The sequence below is a fragment of the Haemorhous mexicanus genome, chromosome 13 (assembly GCF_027477595.1).
Source record: "Haemorhous mexicanus isolate bHaeMex1 chromosome 13, bHaeMex1.pri, whole genome shotgun sequence".
Classification (NCBI taxonomy): Eukaryota; Metazoa; Chordata; class Aves; order Passeriformes; family Fringillidae; genus Haemorhous; species Haemorhous mexicanus.
The window spans coordinates 20,555,723-20,574,442 of NC_082353.1; positions in this window are offsets into that span (position 1 = coordinate 20,555,723).

Consider the following 18,720-nt stretch of genomic DNA (forward strand, 5'->3'; position numbering starts at 1 on the left):
GTGGGATACTGTCTCTTCATGAATTTGGTACTTTATCTGTAATTCATAAGGTAACGGTCACATTCTACAAACTCTTTAACAAAATTCCTCCTCTCTACCTGCACACATCGATTGTACATTACTCACAGGATTCACAGAGAAGTGTCATATAGCTGAACTCTCCTGGCAATCTCAAACTGATTCTGTCTGGGATTTGTCTCCTCTGAGACTGGCTCTTTTAATTTTCTACAAGCTTTTTCATGTCTCACTCTTTAACATACAGAACTTCTCCACTGAGGTTTCAATCAGTTTTGTGCAAAGGAGCCCACGGGTGTGTCTGGCAGCATGGTCAGTCTGCAGGGCTTAGAACAATGAGGGGGACTTTTTTCTGTCTTTGCCATTAATATCTGAACAAGCCCTTCTGGGGGAACACATTTATTCACAATGGCAATTGTAACTATTTCATTGATACAGGGTTACATATTAGCCATTTTTTGTAATATGTGAGATAGGCAGGATGCTGTGGCTTTACAGGGATCCCAAGTGCTATTTGAGATGCATGAGGAAAACCAAGATATCTGCATTGGGCACCAGATCCAACATGTGTCTCCCAGGACAATGGAATTCTGGTGGAGCAGCAGCTGGAGACCTGGGGAATGAAGGGGATTGTGAGACCTGAATCCTACGGGCATCTATAGGATGGTCTTTACCATCACCATCCCTGAAGAACCTCCCAGGGACTTTGGCTTTGAACTGGCAACAGACTCTGCCTCTTGCAGCCTCACAGGTTCCTTTGCATGGATAGGCAAGGCAGAGAGGGGCAGTGGAAGTGCCTCCCATGTCATGCACTCCTCTGCAAGGTGCAAGCAGAACAGACATACTTGGATAAGATGACAATATGACAGTAAATGTGTAAATAGGTAATTCAGACCCAAAAGGGACCAACAGATGATGGTTTGGGGGAGCCCAACCACACTTTATGCACCTGGGAGTGTACAAAGGCCAATGGCAAGCAGAGATGCTGCAATAAGAAAAACCAGTGCAGGCACCACACTCCACACTCCCCAGTGCCTGCAGCCCCCATGTTTCTAGAAGGAGACTTATGGCTTTTATATAAAGTAACTGTGAACTCTGTAAAATCTCCATTTAAATTCCCGACCCAGAGATTTGCACAGCAGTACTGCAAAAAGTAGTAATTACATGGAAGCTTTTTAATATGCAATGGTATGCAGCACTTCCCTTTTTAAGCTGAACAACCTAAGCAGTATCATAAATATTATATTCAAATAGTAACCCAAACCACATGGTTTTGAAAACAATAACCAAGCACATGCTTTGCGGGAACACAGAATTAGAAATTATTTCACATACAAGGATAAAAGGTTTGCAAGAATTGTGATCATGCTAGAGAGAAATAGTTTATGCTATTTCAGACTGTACTCGAAGGTATTTTCACAGCTCCAATATAATTAACTGTTTGCAGTGATTTATAGTTTTGCCGTATGCATTTGCTTAAATATTAATTCTGCTGCCTGGTGTTTAAAGCACGATGGATTGTTCAAAGTGAAAATAGCTGAGTGCCTCATTCCCAGTAAATATGGGACTTCTTAAAAGGGACTGTTGGCTTCTGTTTGATTCTTTGGACAATTAATTTATATTTAACTTTTAAAAAAACCAAGAGATCAAATTAGGCCTTTTTCATAAGTAAAAAGCTGGAGCAATGTAATGCAGCCTACTAGTGAGTATTTAATATCAGCCAATTCGGGTTTTTTAACTAAAATGACAGAATTTTTTTAAGTAGGTGACTGGGAGTGACTGGAAATAAAGACAAGACTGAGACCGTTTTGAAAAACAGATCACGGCCATACGACCATTTTCAGTGTTTCCTATGTTGAAACACTTTAACCATAAAACTCTTGCAATTCTGTAACAAATTTACTCGGGTATCAACAAGAAGCAGCAATAAAACTGAACTCATGAGTTTAAACACTGAAGAACCCTCCATAGATTGTTACTGACAAACAAGCCTTGAAACTGATTTTGCAAACATATTTCACACATGCTGATTAGCATTTATTAACCTCATCAAAGACAATTTCAGGTGTCCCACACCAACTTTAAGAGACTCCAGAGAAGGGCCCATGAACATCAACTTGCTCATAAACAAGAACAGATCCATGCTCTGTAAAAGATTGGCTAAAATCCAGCCCTGTGGTGAGGCTGTTCAGTTGGTTTGGTCACCTTTATTTAGCAGCACTATAACCAAGGCAATAGACCTGAAAGAATTCTTCCAGCAGGCATTAACTACTCTGAGAAGGAAGATTTGTGGGATTTAATAACAAAGTAGACATGGGAGGAAGGTCCAAACAGCAAGAGGGACAGCAAAGCTCTGGATGGACTCTAGGAGACATCTAAGCATGGAAAGGATTCTGACTCAGACTTGGATATCCCAGCATAAATCTTCTCAGATTTCCTTAGCCCAATGATGTGAAATTGAGACATAACCTCCAGTCACCTAACCCTGAGATTTCTATTACAAAATATAGGACTGAGCACAACAGGGGGTGGGATCTCCCCCATCTGACAGGTCGTGGAAGGCAAACAGGCTGCTCCATTCTGGCTAATTTATGTGTTACATACTTCTGTTCTAAGTCAGGGGGCAATAAAGACATGAATTGTAGCCTTCCTTTTAGTTAACTCCGGACTTTCTTCCGGAGGGGGGGAGGACGGGCTAAGCCCAGCGAGCAGTGATCACAATGATCACAGGAGATTTATTTAACGAGGAGCGATGGCTGCCTTGGTTTCCCAACTACTGATGCCCTGCCCACCCCTCGGGATCAATCAGGTGCCCCGTGCTTGCGCTAAGTAACCGGCACAGACAAACACAGGCACCTGAGCTGTGCGCTGTCCCCGAGGACCGCCGTGAGCGCTGCGTTTGGGAGCCGATGTCCTGACACTGCCAAACTTCTCTCTTTGTTAGGAACCATCTGGCAGCGTGGCCAGAGTCCTGCCTAGGCAAAAGAAGGCAATGTTTGGCAGCAGCGAGTAGCGCCAGTGAGAGTGAGATTCCACCCCCTTCCCAGGCTCTAGAAACGCAGGTGTCGCTTACGCACTGCATCCTACAACTTCTCCTTGCCCCAAACACCTTCTCCCCCCAGAAGCCCCGGCAGGTACACGCAAGGGAAGCCACTACAGCCACTACAATCCGAGCAGCGAGGCGCCAGCCCGAGTCCGCTCGCCCGCGCAGCGCAGCAGCCCGAGGATGGGGACACGCGGGGACACGCGGGGACCAAATCTGTCTCCTGCAACCAGAAGAAAGTTCGTGCCGATACAACACCCCAGTAAACCACGCGGGGGGCAGGAAGCGGCTTCTGAGAGAAGCGCTGATAGGGGAGAGTCCTAATAAAACCGTAAGATCTCACCCACGCACACATCTCCTAGCTCAGCACTTCCAAAAGCACCAACGAGAATGCAAAGATTGAGGCAAGGGACTGGAGAGAGACTGCCTCCCCCCGGCTCGTCCTGGCTGCCTGGGCAGTTCCAGGAGGAGCAGGGCAGGGGCTTCGCTCCTCTCAGCCGGAGGTGCAGAGGATGCTCCTTGCCCCGCAGTCGCGCCAGGAACAAACGGGGCGTGGGGAGCCGCAGCTACGGGCACGGGGCTCCGATGCCGCCCTCCCGCCAGCGCCCAGCACTTGCCCCGACTCGCACCTACCTCGGCGGGACCCGGGTCCGGCTTCGCGGGGCTGCGGCGAGGGACGACGGCGGGAGGCGGCGAGCGGAGCCCGAGCAGCCTCGGCCGAGCCGGGGCCGCTCGCACGGGGCCACCGCGCCGGTGCCGCTGCCCAGGACGGGCGGGCGATGCTGCTGCGGGGGACTCCGGGCGCCTCTTTGGCTCTGTTAGGAAAGTTACCGCGGCCACACGACCCACCTTAAACCCGCCTCCCCGCAGGACCCGGGGGAGGGGGAAGGAAGAAGAGGGCGGGAGGAGACGGGGGTGGGGGCTCAGAGCCGTCCTTTTCCCAGCGCTGAACCAAGTCACAGCAGCATCTCTCGGGCAGTCGCTCCGGGATGCAGGGCTGGGCGCACCAGCGCATCCCCGGCTCTCGCAGGCGCTGGGCTGAGGCCGCGCTCCGCTCCCCTCCCCCTGGATTCTCGCTTTGACGTGCGGTACCAGCTTCAGAGCGCAGAAACTTTCCCGTTTCCTGCGGCGCTGACGCTGATTTTTGGCTTATTCGTTTGGTGATGGCTGGTTTGGCATCTCGTTATTTATTTAACCGTTTGTTGTTTCGAGGAAGAGGGATCGAGTCCTGATGCCTTGGGCTTTGTGTGTGTATGCATTTTGGGGTTTTTTCTCTGCCCGATTCAATTAAAATACATTCAATAGCCTAGAAGGACAAAGAATCAGCCTGCCACTCCGGCATCCAAAGGCTGCCGCCCGAACGTGTGGGAATGAGGAAGCAAACTGTAGCAGAGGCAGAAACACTTGGTGGCTCAGCAGAGGCAGGAGATGGGGGGAAAGCACGGCTCCCTGCCTCCTGCGGCTGAAACACCGCGATCTCTCTCCGAGGATGTGCTTAGAGGGAGATCATGCAAACTTCTGGACCCATTTCAAGGTGCCGGGTTTGCAAGTAGAGGCACGCACGCAGCTGGAGGAGCGGGCACACGCGGGCAGGCACACGCAGCTCGCAGAGCCTAAAGCAGCCCCTGCACGGGGAGACGCTGGCTCGAGCTGATACCACGCGAGGTTCAGGGGATGCTAATGGGGAAAAGCGCCGTGGAAAATTTACCTCTTCTCTAGCATCCTCTACCGTCCAGAGCATCTGCCCTTGCACTGTCACATTGACTGCATCGCTGCTGCTCTCGGGTGGCTCAGTGCCACTGCATGCTCAGGGAGGCATCAGCCAGGGAATGAGTCGCACCCCACAGTTGTCATTTTCTTCCTGAAAGATGTACCAGAAGTTACAAATGAATAATGATTAAAATCATTAGACCAAAAGGATCATGACAGGTGATTTGAACAGCTGCACTAACTTAGCTCTTAGCCAGCAATCTTATGCTTGCACAGGCTTTTCAAGATGAAATGCTCTACTTGTGTTAGGTACTATTACTGATTATATTCTAATTAGAATAACAATATTGACTGTGATCCTGCTTTTTTAACATCTCAGTACGCAAGAAACACAAAACCAAGTCCCTTTTGGATAAAAGACCAAAAGGATTAATAGAACTTTTTTTGTCACTGTAGCCACATGATGAATCCCCACATTGTACAGTATTTTATGTCCATATGAGGCTGCCAAAATCCTTTGTCCTGCACTGTGTGTTTCTTGGTCATGTGCCAATGCATGACTGCAGGTGATGGCAGTGTTTCAAAAACGACATCCTTTGGGCCAGGACTGGTACATTGGCTCCATAAGGGACTCCCTGCAACCTCCCAGCCTCCCAAAAAACACCTTCACTCTAGCACTGCTTTCATGCCCCCAGGTTCCCAGCCTTTCCTTGCCAGGCTGTGCTGGTTTGTAGCATTCCTGAGACCTTGCAGCAGCCTCCTGAGCCAGCAGCACGGGGCAGTGGAGAATCCCTAGGTGCTGGAGCAGCTGCTGGAGAGATTCCTCCTTCCCTACCTCTTTTCCAGGCCCAGTTCTGCTCCCTCCCTGGCTCCACAAGCTATTTTTCTTCATTACCCATGGCTAAGGCAACCTAAGCAGGTTCTGCAGCAGTACTGGTACCTGAGGTGAATTCCTCACTGCTTTTCTCCACCTGTTTTAAATTACTTTTTAGCAAAATCCTAATGATGAATATCAATAATAAATTAGCAATCGTGTTCATTTATTAAATTATTTGCAATATTTAATACAATTCGATAGATCAAATTTGAACTTGACTCATTGAATAAATAAAGATAATTAGGTTTTGTTGTTTGTCTAAGAATATTAAAAACCACCAGTTGCTCTATACTGATGGCATTGTTTAGAACTCAGTTTCCATTTGGATAACTATTTAGCATCCCTGGTTTTCCTTTTTAAATGGTAAGAAATGTACAGAGACTAAACCAGACTGCTTAAAATGAATTAGGCAAGCCTGCTGCGACAATTTTTTTCCTTGGTCTTTCGGTGTTCTCTGTAAAACTTTCCAAAGAAGTGGTCTGTCAAACTATGAGTTCTCTGGACACCAATGAAACCCAAGATATTACATTCTGCTGTATGACTTCTGACAGATATTTGAGCAAAGCATTCAGCCCCACTCTACTTGCTCATATAAAATCCCATCCAGCTCAGTAATTTCCCACGGAAAGTTCTGGCATTCTCTGCACAATGGTTGTCTGCTTGCAGGGGCGTAGATGTCAGTAAGTGCCAATGAATGTGGCTATGGATGCTTCTCCATTTGAGGCTGACTACTGGAATACTCATTTCTTCTTGGTGTCTATTTAAATGCAACCCCCTTCTAAAAGACATTCAGTACAAACAGCGCTAGATTGCAGCACACTGGTTCTAGTTCAGTGCTTCTGTTTTTAAAATGTGTAGTTTACAAAAAAGATATATAAAAAGACAGTTTGGCTTCCTTCTTATTATTGTTGACTCAATGAGTCTAGGCTAGAGTTATAACTCTGTAAACTCCAGCTGAATTTTCAAGCTTAGCCAGATTCTTTCATAAATCAGATTGAGTTGTTGAAATTCTGAAGGACAAAATAACTCTCAGTTATGAGTGCACAGCTTCAGTTTGGTGAAGTGATAGCTGGTTATCCCCAAGAAACCTGAGCACCAACATGAAAATGAGAAAAGAATTTGAAAAAAAAAGGGGAAAAAAATCAGGAGTGTATTACAAGAGTGACTCTGCACAGAAAACTGCTTAATAATTCTGCTGATAAAGTGTGAGCCAGAGAAGAATTCATTTCCCTCTCCCAGAGCTCAGCTGGGGTGACAGGAGTTTAAAGAAGAGCAGCTCTTTTATAAAGGTGAGCAGGTATGTCCTTCACACAGACAACAGGAGTTTGAAAACACTGAAGTCACTGCAAGCTCTGCTGTTGACTTTTGGGGAGGCAGAATTTTACCCTTTGAAAAGATCTGCTGAGTAAAACCAGCCACTTGCACATGTTTTCTCTTCAAAGTCCATTCACCTTTCAAGAGCATTTTGCTGCTTTCATTTGCTTGCTTCTACATGTCCAATTCAAAACTAGTTCCTCTCCACTTTTTCATTTTCCATATGTTCTTTTTGCTTAAAGGGGAAATCGGGCCTCAGGAAACAACAGCAAACTGAATCCTGCTGGTGTTTGTAAAAGCACAAGTTATCAACACTGGAAAATTATTATACTGTTAATATCAAAGCCCAAGAAATTAAATATGCATCATTTGTGTCTGAATGAACAATTACTATTGAAAATAATGCCTGAAAAAGAAAAACAAAGCTTTTCAGACATAACATGAATTTTAACTTGTTTTTTTTTTTTTAGAAAACCAATCAGGGTTTTAGTTTATGCATCATTCTGTTCCCCACAATAATACTCTGTCTGTGCAATCAGTGATGATAAATGGCACATAATTGTAAACTTGATATTGGTTTTCAATATTGAATTCATCATCCTGTCCTCTTAACACATATTAAATACTTTAAAGAATTTATGTATTTGTTTGATTTATCTGTGATTTTTTTTCCAATATGTAAAATTTATTAGTTTTCTAGTTTTTGAGGAACTAAGAGTAGACAACATCATTAATAACACTGAATAATAGTGTTGGCCTCATTTATGCCTGACTCCCTTTTACCAATACAAAGTGTCCAAATCAAATACAAACATTAGTTGTAGGCAGTGTAGAAAATACAGTCTGAACTAGAGCCAGTTCTGCACAGGTTTTGTTTGACTTTCCCAATCCATCCCTGATCTCTCCAAATAAGGACAGCAAGAATCACGTTCATTTATCTTTTCCCACATGATGGACCCATTACAAATACAAAGATTCACTCAAATTGTCTCAGTGCTCTCAGAGAACAAGTAATGAAAACATCAACAGAAAACATTAATCCTGCATTACAGTAGCAAAATATACAGGAATTGTTCATCTAATTCCAACGGACACTAGGCATTTAGGGCCTGGTTCAATCATGCCAATTGTTTTTTTCATTAACACAGCTTTTAAGTCTGCTCTCCAATCCTAATAAAAAGGACACTCAAAATGAGTTAAGAACTGGCCAGTGACCAAGTGGTTTGTGTAAATCTTGAGCTGTAGGAACTCAAATTCCACTCTGAATCCTGTGTGTATGACCATCATTCTTAGTGTCTGCTATTTCTCTTAATCATGGTTTCTGCACTGCTCCAGGGCATGACATTATTTTCTGCTTAGCGTGATGTAAATTTAAAAATGAACAAAGGATTTGGTAAGGCTGAAGTAAATAATTATGCAATGATGCAAATGAAGCCATAGCCTTCATTCAGCTGAACTGTAGCTGGTTATTTCAGGGAGGAATTTGATCCACTAACAAAAACAACAGAGAAATTCAGTTGCACACAGCTATTACTCCTTTTATTATAAAGGACACTGGGTAAGAGACCAGCCTCCCACAAAAGGGATGAGTGGAACTCTGTGCTGCAGCATGGCTGTGACAGCTTTGTTGCATGAACACATCAGCTCTTTGGATGGATCAGAATGGCCTGAGCATGTAAGAGAGCTCCATGGAATCCTGGTTGGCTCCAGGAGCTGCAGGGTATAATTCTGTAGGAAGCAGGATCCCAAGTACACCCTGGTATCCAGAATGACATTCTGCCTTAATTTGGAGCACATGACCCTGATAAGTATTGGGGAATGATATCAAAATAGATTGACAATCACTCTGCAACACCTAAATTCTTATTAATGTTAATGAGAGTAATGCATATGAACTGAGAAGCCAAGAGGCTCCTCCCAATGAAAAAATAGGAAAAGCAGCATATTTAATACATAATTAACAGCAATGCCATATAGGCCAGACTGCAAGTGTTGGCTTTTTAGTGCAAATTCCTATGTGGATAACTGCAAGATGAGATTTTTTTCTTTTATCCAGAAAATTCACACTGCAACTGAAGCAAGAAACCAATAGCTTGCAAGCACACCTTCACCTCCTGGTTCTGAAAGGACAATTTACCTGCCGTGTTCCTGTGTCTGCAGGACATCCCTCCTAGTACTGCCTGAGGTGGAATCAAGGCTATGGGAGAAACCCAACCAATTCCCAACTTTCCAACACCAACCAGGCATTTACAGGTTGAACATTATCAACTGCATTTGTGGTTGAGTCAATTATTTGAATATTCCCCATCTCCTGAGTTTGTATCTCTAAATTTCTCTTTCACCTCCACCTAAACCCAAAGGCTGGAACAGCCTTGAGCAAGTACAGACCAGAAAAGGGGCAGGCCCAGGAGCTAAAGAAGAATCCTGATTCTCTCCAACTGACTACACCAATGCAAAGTTCTGCTCCCTCACAATGGAACCCAAAAACTGCTCTCTCTCAGAAAATTTCCATTTGGAGAAAGCTGACCAAACTTCCAAGTGATAGCCAGAAATAGAGTTAAAATATGGACTGAAGCAGACCAAAGTTGGTGCTTGGTATTCTGGAAGAAGTCCATAGGATAGATTCATTCAGATCTTATTTACAAATATTTCTAAACATTCTGGGGCAAATTTATGATCAAGCTTACCTGTTTTCTTTAAACAGCTGTCTCCAGATAGATAGAATATTAAGGAGAGAACTTAAATCTGCAGGAAATGTAGTCTTAGAGCAATTGGCATGATTTGGACACATTGTGAAACGATGCTGCTCAGCTCTGCTTTTATCAAAGAAATTTTGAGTTCACTGCTCTTGTACTCAGTGAGGAATGGGTTTGATTACAGAAAGAAGAGAGAAGCTGAAAGAAGCTGTGAATTTATCTTTAGGATCGATTTCTGCAGAAATTTTTACCCTGAAGTTTTAGGAACTAGTTGAATGCCAGCACTGAATATAAACATGCTCTGCACTGAACCCCTTCTCTGCAAAAGCCAGAGTCTGCACTCCCAGTCCAAAATTCTGCCACCTGTGTATCTCAGTGCTGTGGTCTCCTCTCTTCATCTGCAATGGGCTCAGCATGAGACCTTAGGAAAGAGGATCATTTGAATTTTTATCTGCTCTGGAAATTTTGTTAGTGCTTTTATTCATCACTGCAGAGATGAGCTGCCTGCAAAGCCAGTCCCCCCGCACAACACCTTATCCTGTAGTAGCGAGATCTGAGGATGCACTTTAGACTGACTGTAATGACCCTTGGACTGGACCACACATTATTTCATGCCCCACTTTCCTCCCTGCCAACATGGAAACAGCATTCCAGGTGCTGGATAATACTGACTTCTGCCCAGAAACCGTTTGTTTTGCACGTGCTACAGAGATGAAAATTAAAAAGGACATTTTGAAATTTTGGAATGCCAAGGAATTATGTTCACTGACATTTACATGCAAAAAAGAAACCAAACAAATCCTAGCAGAAATTCCTGAAGGTTCATTCCTGTTTTCAAAGAAAATCTAAGAAAACTTGGCTGCAGGTATTTCTTTTCATTTTCATCCAGCTCCATAGTCATTCACAGAATTCTAAGTCAGGATCTAGCAGGAGTTGTACTCAAAATGACAGCCTGCCGAGATGCATTTATTTCTCTGGTTTGCCACTTTACAAGGGAAAAAAACACATTTCCAAGATATTTTTGGTAACGTATGACTAAGTAGCAAAATTAAAACTAGGAAATTAATAACTACATGGCATTTCAATCCCATCAACTCTAATCAACATAAATCCATTCTAATTAAAACCTGCAAATCCTGAGGATACCAAAGAGATAGCCCTCTGTCAAAGGGAGATGGCAGCAACAGGTATATTCCATACAAATGTAGAGGATGCAAATTTCTGAAAGAGGCAAAGATGAAGCTGTACTAGAAGTTGTATTTTTAGAATACCACTAGACCTTAATAATCTCAAACTGGTGAAATTAAAAAACCCTCATAAATTTTGCCCTTTAAAACTTAAAAAGCACTTTGACAATCTAAATGAAGCTGTGTACATCTTTCAGGCTGAAAAGGGTCACTAAGTTTATCACAATCATTCCTATAGTTGTAGAATAAGATTAGCCCCTGGTAATCCCTAATTGGCAAAAACAAACACAAATTTTGTCCTTTAAAATTTAAAAAGCACTTTCACAAGCCTAACAGAGGATCTGAAGGAAGTGTACAACTTCACAGCCTGCAAAAGGTTACCAAGTTTATCACAATCACCAAACCAGAAATAGGACAGAGATACAAAGTGTGTTCTGATCAGAATGATGAATAACACACACCAGTTTAAAGAGAATAATAGAAATTATATAATTGCACCAGGGCCTTTGTTTCAAAGTCAAAACATCTCAGCTCTTGAGTCTGTCTTTAGGACTTGATCAAAAGCCCATAAACATTAACAAGATTCTTTACACTGACTCCCTTGGGCCTTGCACATGTCCTTTATACAGCAGCTTGGTACATCTTAAATCAGCTCAGGAAGCTCCTTGTCTCTCCTACAATCCGTTCAATCTTGCACTTATAAGCAGCATCAGCTTTTAAATACAAAACCTCAGATGCCAAATCTCCCTGATCCTGGTTACTTTTCATATTATACCAAGATCAATAGTTCCCCCCTCCTCCTACTGAACTGATCCAAAGTGAGCTTGGGTGTTAATTTGTGCACATCCAGAGCAGCTACTACTGACACCCTGGGGTTTAAGGGGAGAACCCATCTTCACCCAGCTCTAAATCTGCTCTTTTAAAGAAGGCCTCTTTTGTCTATTGGTGGTTTATATCCCCAACCAGCAGAGATTAAACAAATGCATGAGTCTGGCAGGCAGTGGCTGTCACCCTGCCAATTAGCTCAGCAGGAAGCAAACAACCTGCTGACCTTCCTGGGCCAGCGTCTCTCCAAGGCAAGCAAAAGGGGCTGTGCTCAGTAGCTCAGTGTTGTTATCATCATATTCCACCACAAGCTTACCCTACCATTCCCTGGAGTCACAGCAACAGCCCAGAGCCACAGGAGTGTAGAGCTGCAGGGAGCCAAAGCCATCACTACGTCTGGTGGTTTCCAAACTTTATTTGTGAAATCATAATGAGCCTTTCTTTATTCTGTTTGCAACAGCCACTGACATTGAGGGGGTCTGGGGGTCTGTGCAGGAGTCCTGAGGGCTGGCAAGGATTTGCCAGATGAGAAAGTCTGGGAGTCACTGATTTTACTACCATGGCAAGGAACAACTTACACCTGACGCCTCTTAACGTGTCTATTGCACATGCTCTTACAAATTGCCACACAGTCTCTTTATGCAAACTGTGCCAGAATTTAATACACTGATGTTGTTCAAGAATATTTAATGCTAGCTGTAATTTCCTTTTCAAAACTGCAAGTTATGGTTTGGTTGGTTTTTTTCTTGCAATGATGAAAAAATAGAACATCACATATATAAATGCTTGGACAGCATGATATTTAGAAAAGCAAGAATATAAAATCCATCATTTTTATCCATCCTATTCTGTTGTGATGTCCAGTGGTGATAGCTTAGTAAAATACCAACTCCTTCTGTGTTTTCAGTGGGAGGCAACAGCTGCAGCTGGCCTTTGCTTTAATATGGCATGGTCTACAATCAGGATCCAGAGCTGCAAGAGGACTTTGCTGGATAATGAGGAAGGCAGCTTCAGTAAGGTTCCTCAGCTCTGAGCACACACCCTTTTCAGGTGTAGCTTTCATCTAAGTCACCCCTGCATGTCATTCCATTGGATCAAATCAACAGGAGAAGCTGAAAAGTAGGCTGAGATAAAAATGTGTTGGGATACAGAAAGATGCTTTAATAGATAAAAAGCTACAGTCTCTTTTAGAAAGGATTTTTCCACTTTGTATTCCTATTGTCTGAAATCAGGCCTGAATAGAAGAAGATGACTTGATAAAATATAGGCAAAAAAATCATATAAGGAAATAATGGAAATGCTGTTATGGATTTTTGTGAGTAAAAATAGTTTCAGAAATGAAACTGTCAAGCCCAGCATCTGAAATGCTGTAGAAATAAAGTCACTTTAATGGTCAGCCTGCTGCAACCACATAAACATTCCCTAGTTCCTTTCACAGCCCAGTATCTTGTAAATTTTTTTTTTTTTAATCTGACATAGGGGGAGACATTAGTTGGAGACTGAAGGAGACAGAATCTAAAAGAGAAGCAGAAATGGATCAAGAGAAGATAAGGAACAGAAATCAACAGGAGATATTAAATTCCAAAAATGAAACTTGAAGGGATAGGCCATTCTAGAAGGGAAAAGGAAAAAAAAAAAAAAAAAAAAGAAGGGTGGTGAGATAAGCTGAAAAATAACATGGTGAACTCTATTTTAAGCAAAAATATTAGCCAGAAATAATCTGAGACTGCCCCTCCTCTTCTTCCATGCTTCTGAAGGTATGGGCTGCCATATCTGTAAGAGCATTCCTGGCACCTGACTGTAAGTCCAGAACAGCTCTGTCCCACTGCTGGGGCTGCTCTTTGGCTTTCCTGTTGCACCAGCAGAAAACCTTTCCCTTACCTGCAGCTGCACCAGCTCATCCAGCGTGGGGACACCTGCTTACACTGGTGCCATGCACTCCCTCCACACACTGCATTCTGCAATGTGCAGCTGGGGAAAAAGTAGAAAAATACCAAAAATAAGCATCAGTGTAAAAAAATCAGGCAGCCTCTCACTAAGTTAAATGAGCATTTTGGTCTTTGATTGCCATTCTAATGTCCTTCACACCCTCAGAAAGTTCCACATCTTATCAGCTGCCACAAACTACTAGTTCAAGGTCCAATTTCTTCCCCTGAAAACATTTTTTTTTGTCTTGTTTTTCTTAAATTTATTACCCATTAGACTATTTCCTCATTATAATGGCAGTTCGGTCTCTTTCAGAAATATATATTGTATACAGTCCAGAAATATAAAATGTATAAAATCTGCCTAGTATCTTCATAAAGCAGAATTAAATTTCCTATTTGCATTCAAGGGTGATGAACCAAAAGAATGGATCTTTGGCTCAAACCCTGGCTGAGCCACTGAGCTGCCATATGACCCCAGGCAAAGAATCTGATCTTCTTTAATTGAAGCAGTTAAAAATTTGGCTAAGAAGCAAAACCTTTCTGAAAAGCATCAGCCTTTGACCTCAGCTTGCAGGAGTAAATGCACCTCCAAAGTCTCAGGCTGAATGATGCAACATGTTTTTTCAGTTATCTATCCCTAGTAGCTATGTGGTTGCTCACATCTCTTTGTATTTTCAGCACAATAAGGAAGTACACCATTTAGTGAGGTGGTAACAAGCAGCACTTTGGTGGTTCTGTCAAGTGTTTGGGACCTAGAGGACAGTTCTTGACCACCTGACTTACTTCAATTAGACTTGTGGGTGAAAGCAGTGGAGAGGAAGGAGCCTTGCATGCAGATCCTGCTGCCAGGAAAGCAAGTGAAGAATAAAGGTGTCATTTTAGCTTGCAGGAGCTCAGCCTAGGTAGAAAATAAACATCAGCTACTGTTTTTTGTTTCCACAGCTGATGATCAGATCCTTCCCATCACTAAGACACAGAGAGGAATAACTGGAGTCCCTGAGGCCAGGATGAGCAAGGCCATTGGATGTCTCAGCTCTTAGCAAGGGCCAAAGACCTGAGTTCCTTTGACTCCACACTAAACTCAGTAGTCAGTATCACAACAAATTATTTTTTGCCTCATTTGTAAAAGCAGCAGGCAGGTGGTGAACACACTCTCACCTTGCCTCTCTCTAATGAACCACTTTAACCATATCAAGAATGAATTTTGCATAATGACTGCAATATGAAGTCGTAAGGAACCATGCAGCATTTGTGATGGAAGCCTTGAGGACAATGACAAAGGCACCCATTAAGAAGACGCTCAGCAGCTGAGTGTCCCAGTAGAGTTGGACAAACACTGAAATCCATTTCCCTTGGATATTCATTTGAATTTTTAAATGAGTTTCTTTGACTGCTCACATCTCTTTTGTGCTCACTTTCCATGAATAGCAAATGAGCTTTAATAAGGGGAATAATCATGAAAAACACATTTTAAGCTTGAACATTTGCCAAATGAAAACCTCCAATTGCACAATAAGTGGTTAGCAGTACACGTGTCATTTTATGACTTTTACATCAATTAAAAATATTCACTGTTGGTCAGTTATCACACAGGGACATCAAGGAAACCTCAATAATATCACTACATACAGAACAGGGCAGCACAGGTTAAAGCTGTGGTATTCCTGAATTACTTGCTGGCTGAGACTTGGTTCTCAACAATAATTATGAAAAAAAAAATCTTGAAATATTGTATTCTTTCCTCTGTAATTTTTGTTTTAAAGAGTAACCTGATATTTACCCTGCCCTGCCAGGCGATATGATTTGCCAGAGGATAGAGCAGTTATGGGCATAAAATCTTTGCTCAAGGGCTTTTAGTAAGAAGAATTTAAAGCACCTAAGATGCACAGCTGCAGCCCAGAAATGCAGTGTAATACATTTTCCTTTAGTTTCCTTTTATACATCATTGAGCTCTCAAGGAAAACCTCTTATATCTCATTTGTAGAGCAAATCACAACTGCAGAGTTCCCCATGAGTCAACCCCATTTAATTTCTGCTGATAGGAGCCTAAGAGGGAATTAATCAGCTTCACCTAGAAACTTCTTGTTATTTTGAAAGCAGGGGGATAAAAAGTCACCCTTGCTATTCTGTTTTCTATTTACTGGGGTATATAAATAAATAAACCTTAGAGCATGATATTGTGCAGCACTGACCCCAGACCTGAGCGAGATGTACCAGAGGGAGCACTCCCAATTTGGAAGTGGGTGGAAAATCTGACCTGTTGGGTCTTTCCATCTCTGACCACCATTATCCTCTGAACCCTGCAGGAGCTGCTCTGAGGGCTGAGACAACCCTGAGCATCACCTCAGTGCAAGGATCCCACCGAATCAAATGCATTTTGATGACAAATGATTGGTATGGTGGCCTTCTCCTTCAATCCAAATTGTTTTCATAATTTCTAGCATAGCAAATATAAGCATATTTTATGAAAGCAAAATTATGGACTACTATCTTGGATAATAACCAAGTTATTATCAGCTGCAAACAACCTAAAGCTCCCTGAAACAAACACTCTAATCATCTCAGCATAAAGGCTTTTTTCCCTTTAAATAATACTTAGGATCTCTCATCAGTAAATACAGAGGGAAAGCCTTGGATAAACTAAGCCAAGGTACAGAAAGTAAGTGAAACACAAGAGTCCACAGCTTAGCATTCCTGTGCTGTAAACTTTTGAACTGCATCCCTGCAAGAAAAGGGTGGGGGAAAGAAGATCAAATGCATGCCATAGTAAATATCAGGTACTGTGATAAATTGGTTTTATGCTTCCAATAATTGTAAACATCGTGTAGTTTCATATTCCTGACATGCTTGAAGAGATCTGCAAGCCATTTTTCTTTTTTTTGTTTTATTATAGAGCAGCATCCCTTTCTAGTTTATTTTGTGGAGAAAATTGTCTCTTTATGCTATAAACAACTCCAAGCAGTTTGTTCACGGAAGCTGAAAGGTGGAATTTTGAATTTTAGCCCATTAGAGACGGGCGGGGAAGCGAAAGGTCCGATTTCAGCCCAAACTCGATTACAGAGCGTCCCCCAGCGGGGGTGTCCGGTACTGCGAACGCAAAGGACAACGGCGCGGTTCGGACGAAAGGAAATCCACGGAGAGTACTCGGAAGCCCAAAAATGCACGAATAAAAAATCGTTTTCTTTTCGCTAAAATGAGAATAAAAATAGCATTCTCTTTGTAACGCTGTTTAAATGATTTTAAAGGATAAATGAGATAATCATCAGTGAAAGTGCAATCCTAAGCAAAATAACAGTCTAATTAACATGAGATCTGACAAAAATAATTAAAGGAGGGTGACATAATTAATGCCAGTGGACACGGGATTACATAAAACAGACATTGTTAAGATCATCTGATATCTTTCTTTTTTATGAGTGCAAGGAATGGCCTAATAATCCTGAGACCTTTCTAGATGTGGGTGCAATCTTTATAATACTTGGCTTTTACTGAGCCAGCGATCCAGGAGAAGGAATCTCCAAGAGAAAAGAACATTTATCAAGTTTAGGATGAGTTAGAAGGAGATGCTGAATTGCCAATTGCTCCACAATTGCTTTAAGAATGGGAGAACCAACTTCAAAAATATGCTATAAGATAATCAAATCTTGCATCCTCTACCTCAGTCACAGAGTACTCAGAGGACAAAATATATAAAAAGGGCCTTTTTCAAATGGAAAGATACAATTTCTATTGATTCCATAACTGTGTGGATCCAGACTTATCTTCTGCCTCTTGTTTGTGGCTTTTGTCAGATGAGTCAGGCTTGGGAAACTTGAGCCAATTGCTGGTATTCTCCAGTGACCTCAAATCTCTTTGCCCAAACTCTTCTGTTAAAAGGTAACACACTGAAATCTGTCCTGCATCTCCTGACAGGCTTCTGCAGGCAGGGAGAGCTCCCGGGAGGCTCCCACTTCCCATCCCAAGCAGGCACAACTGAAAGACTTCTATTGCCCATGTAAAAATAAAAGCTTCTCTAGCACTCGCTGGTGTTATCCACAGGGGCATTGCACAAAGTGAGGAATACATTCTACGATGAGTTTTTTCTTTACAAAGTACTTTATGAAGTTAAGCTGTATGAAGCAATGTATGTCCCATAGTTCTGCAAGCAGACTGCACTTCACCTTTATTCTTCAACATTTGGTAAGATCTTCTAATATTGATACACCAACATTTTTGCAACTTTTATTTTTAAACAATTAAACATGCACACGTTATCTTGCTAGTTTTGGCTGTTCCCGCACAAATTTCTTGCCCTGTGTAAAGACAATTACCAGATCAGCATGAAATACCAGAGCATGAAAGTTCATCTCTGATCTCACAGGGACAAATTCAGCTGTCAGATAAAGTGTCAAGAGTTCTCTTTGGCTCTAGTGACTCCAGCTTGGCCTTTTGCGACCATTTGAGGTTTCTTCTAAGAGAGGAAGGAAGTGGAGAAACTCAAGAATGATAAAACTGTTCAGACTAGGATGTTATAAATACACATGCAGCTACTCAACTGTATGCCCAGGGCATGAACTTGGCCCAAAGGTCTTCCATTTTCCTCTGTGAAACAGTGCACAAATGGGAGCAGTGATCTCAGCTACTTCTATTTAATTACCCTTTGTTTTATTACAGTCATTGAATGTCACTGAGTAAGCACACTGGTCTGTGTTCCTCACTGTGTCAGCAATCAGCATCTGCTACATTTCAAACTCAATTAAATGTCTTTTTTTACCAAACACTGAGTTTTTCTTACCCTTTCTATTAGCATGGGCTACTTATCTTTGCTCCTGCTGAACAAGAGCTCCATCATTTTGCTCTCCATTTCCTTTTTCCTCTCACATCCTGCTTACATAATACATCTGAAATCATCCTGACTCCCAAACCCAAGTCTACATTTTGGTCGTCTCTCACTAAGTTATAACACCTCCTCCTCCTCAGATGTTTGAGAACTTGGCTTCTGCAAATCAGCTTTTTACAGATGGTGCTTCCATTTACTGGCACAAATTGGTTACTTAGAAGTATTAGTCACTGGAGATACACATTTTACAAAACATGTGAAAAATAAGAAGTAGAATAAACAGGAACATACAGTGACATACTGCCT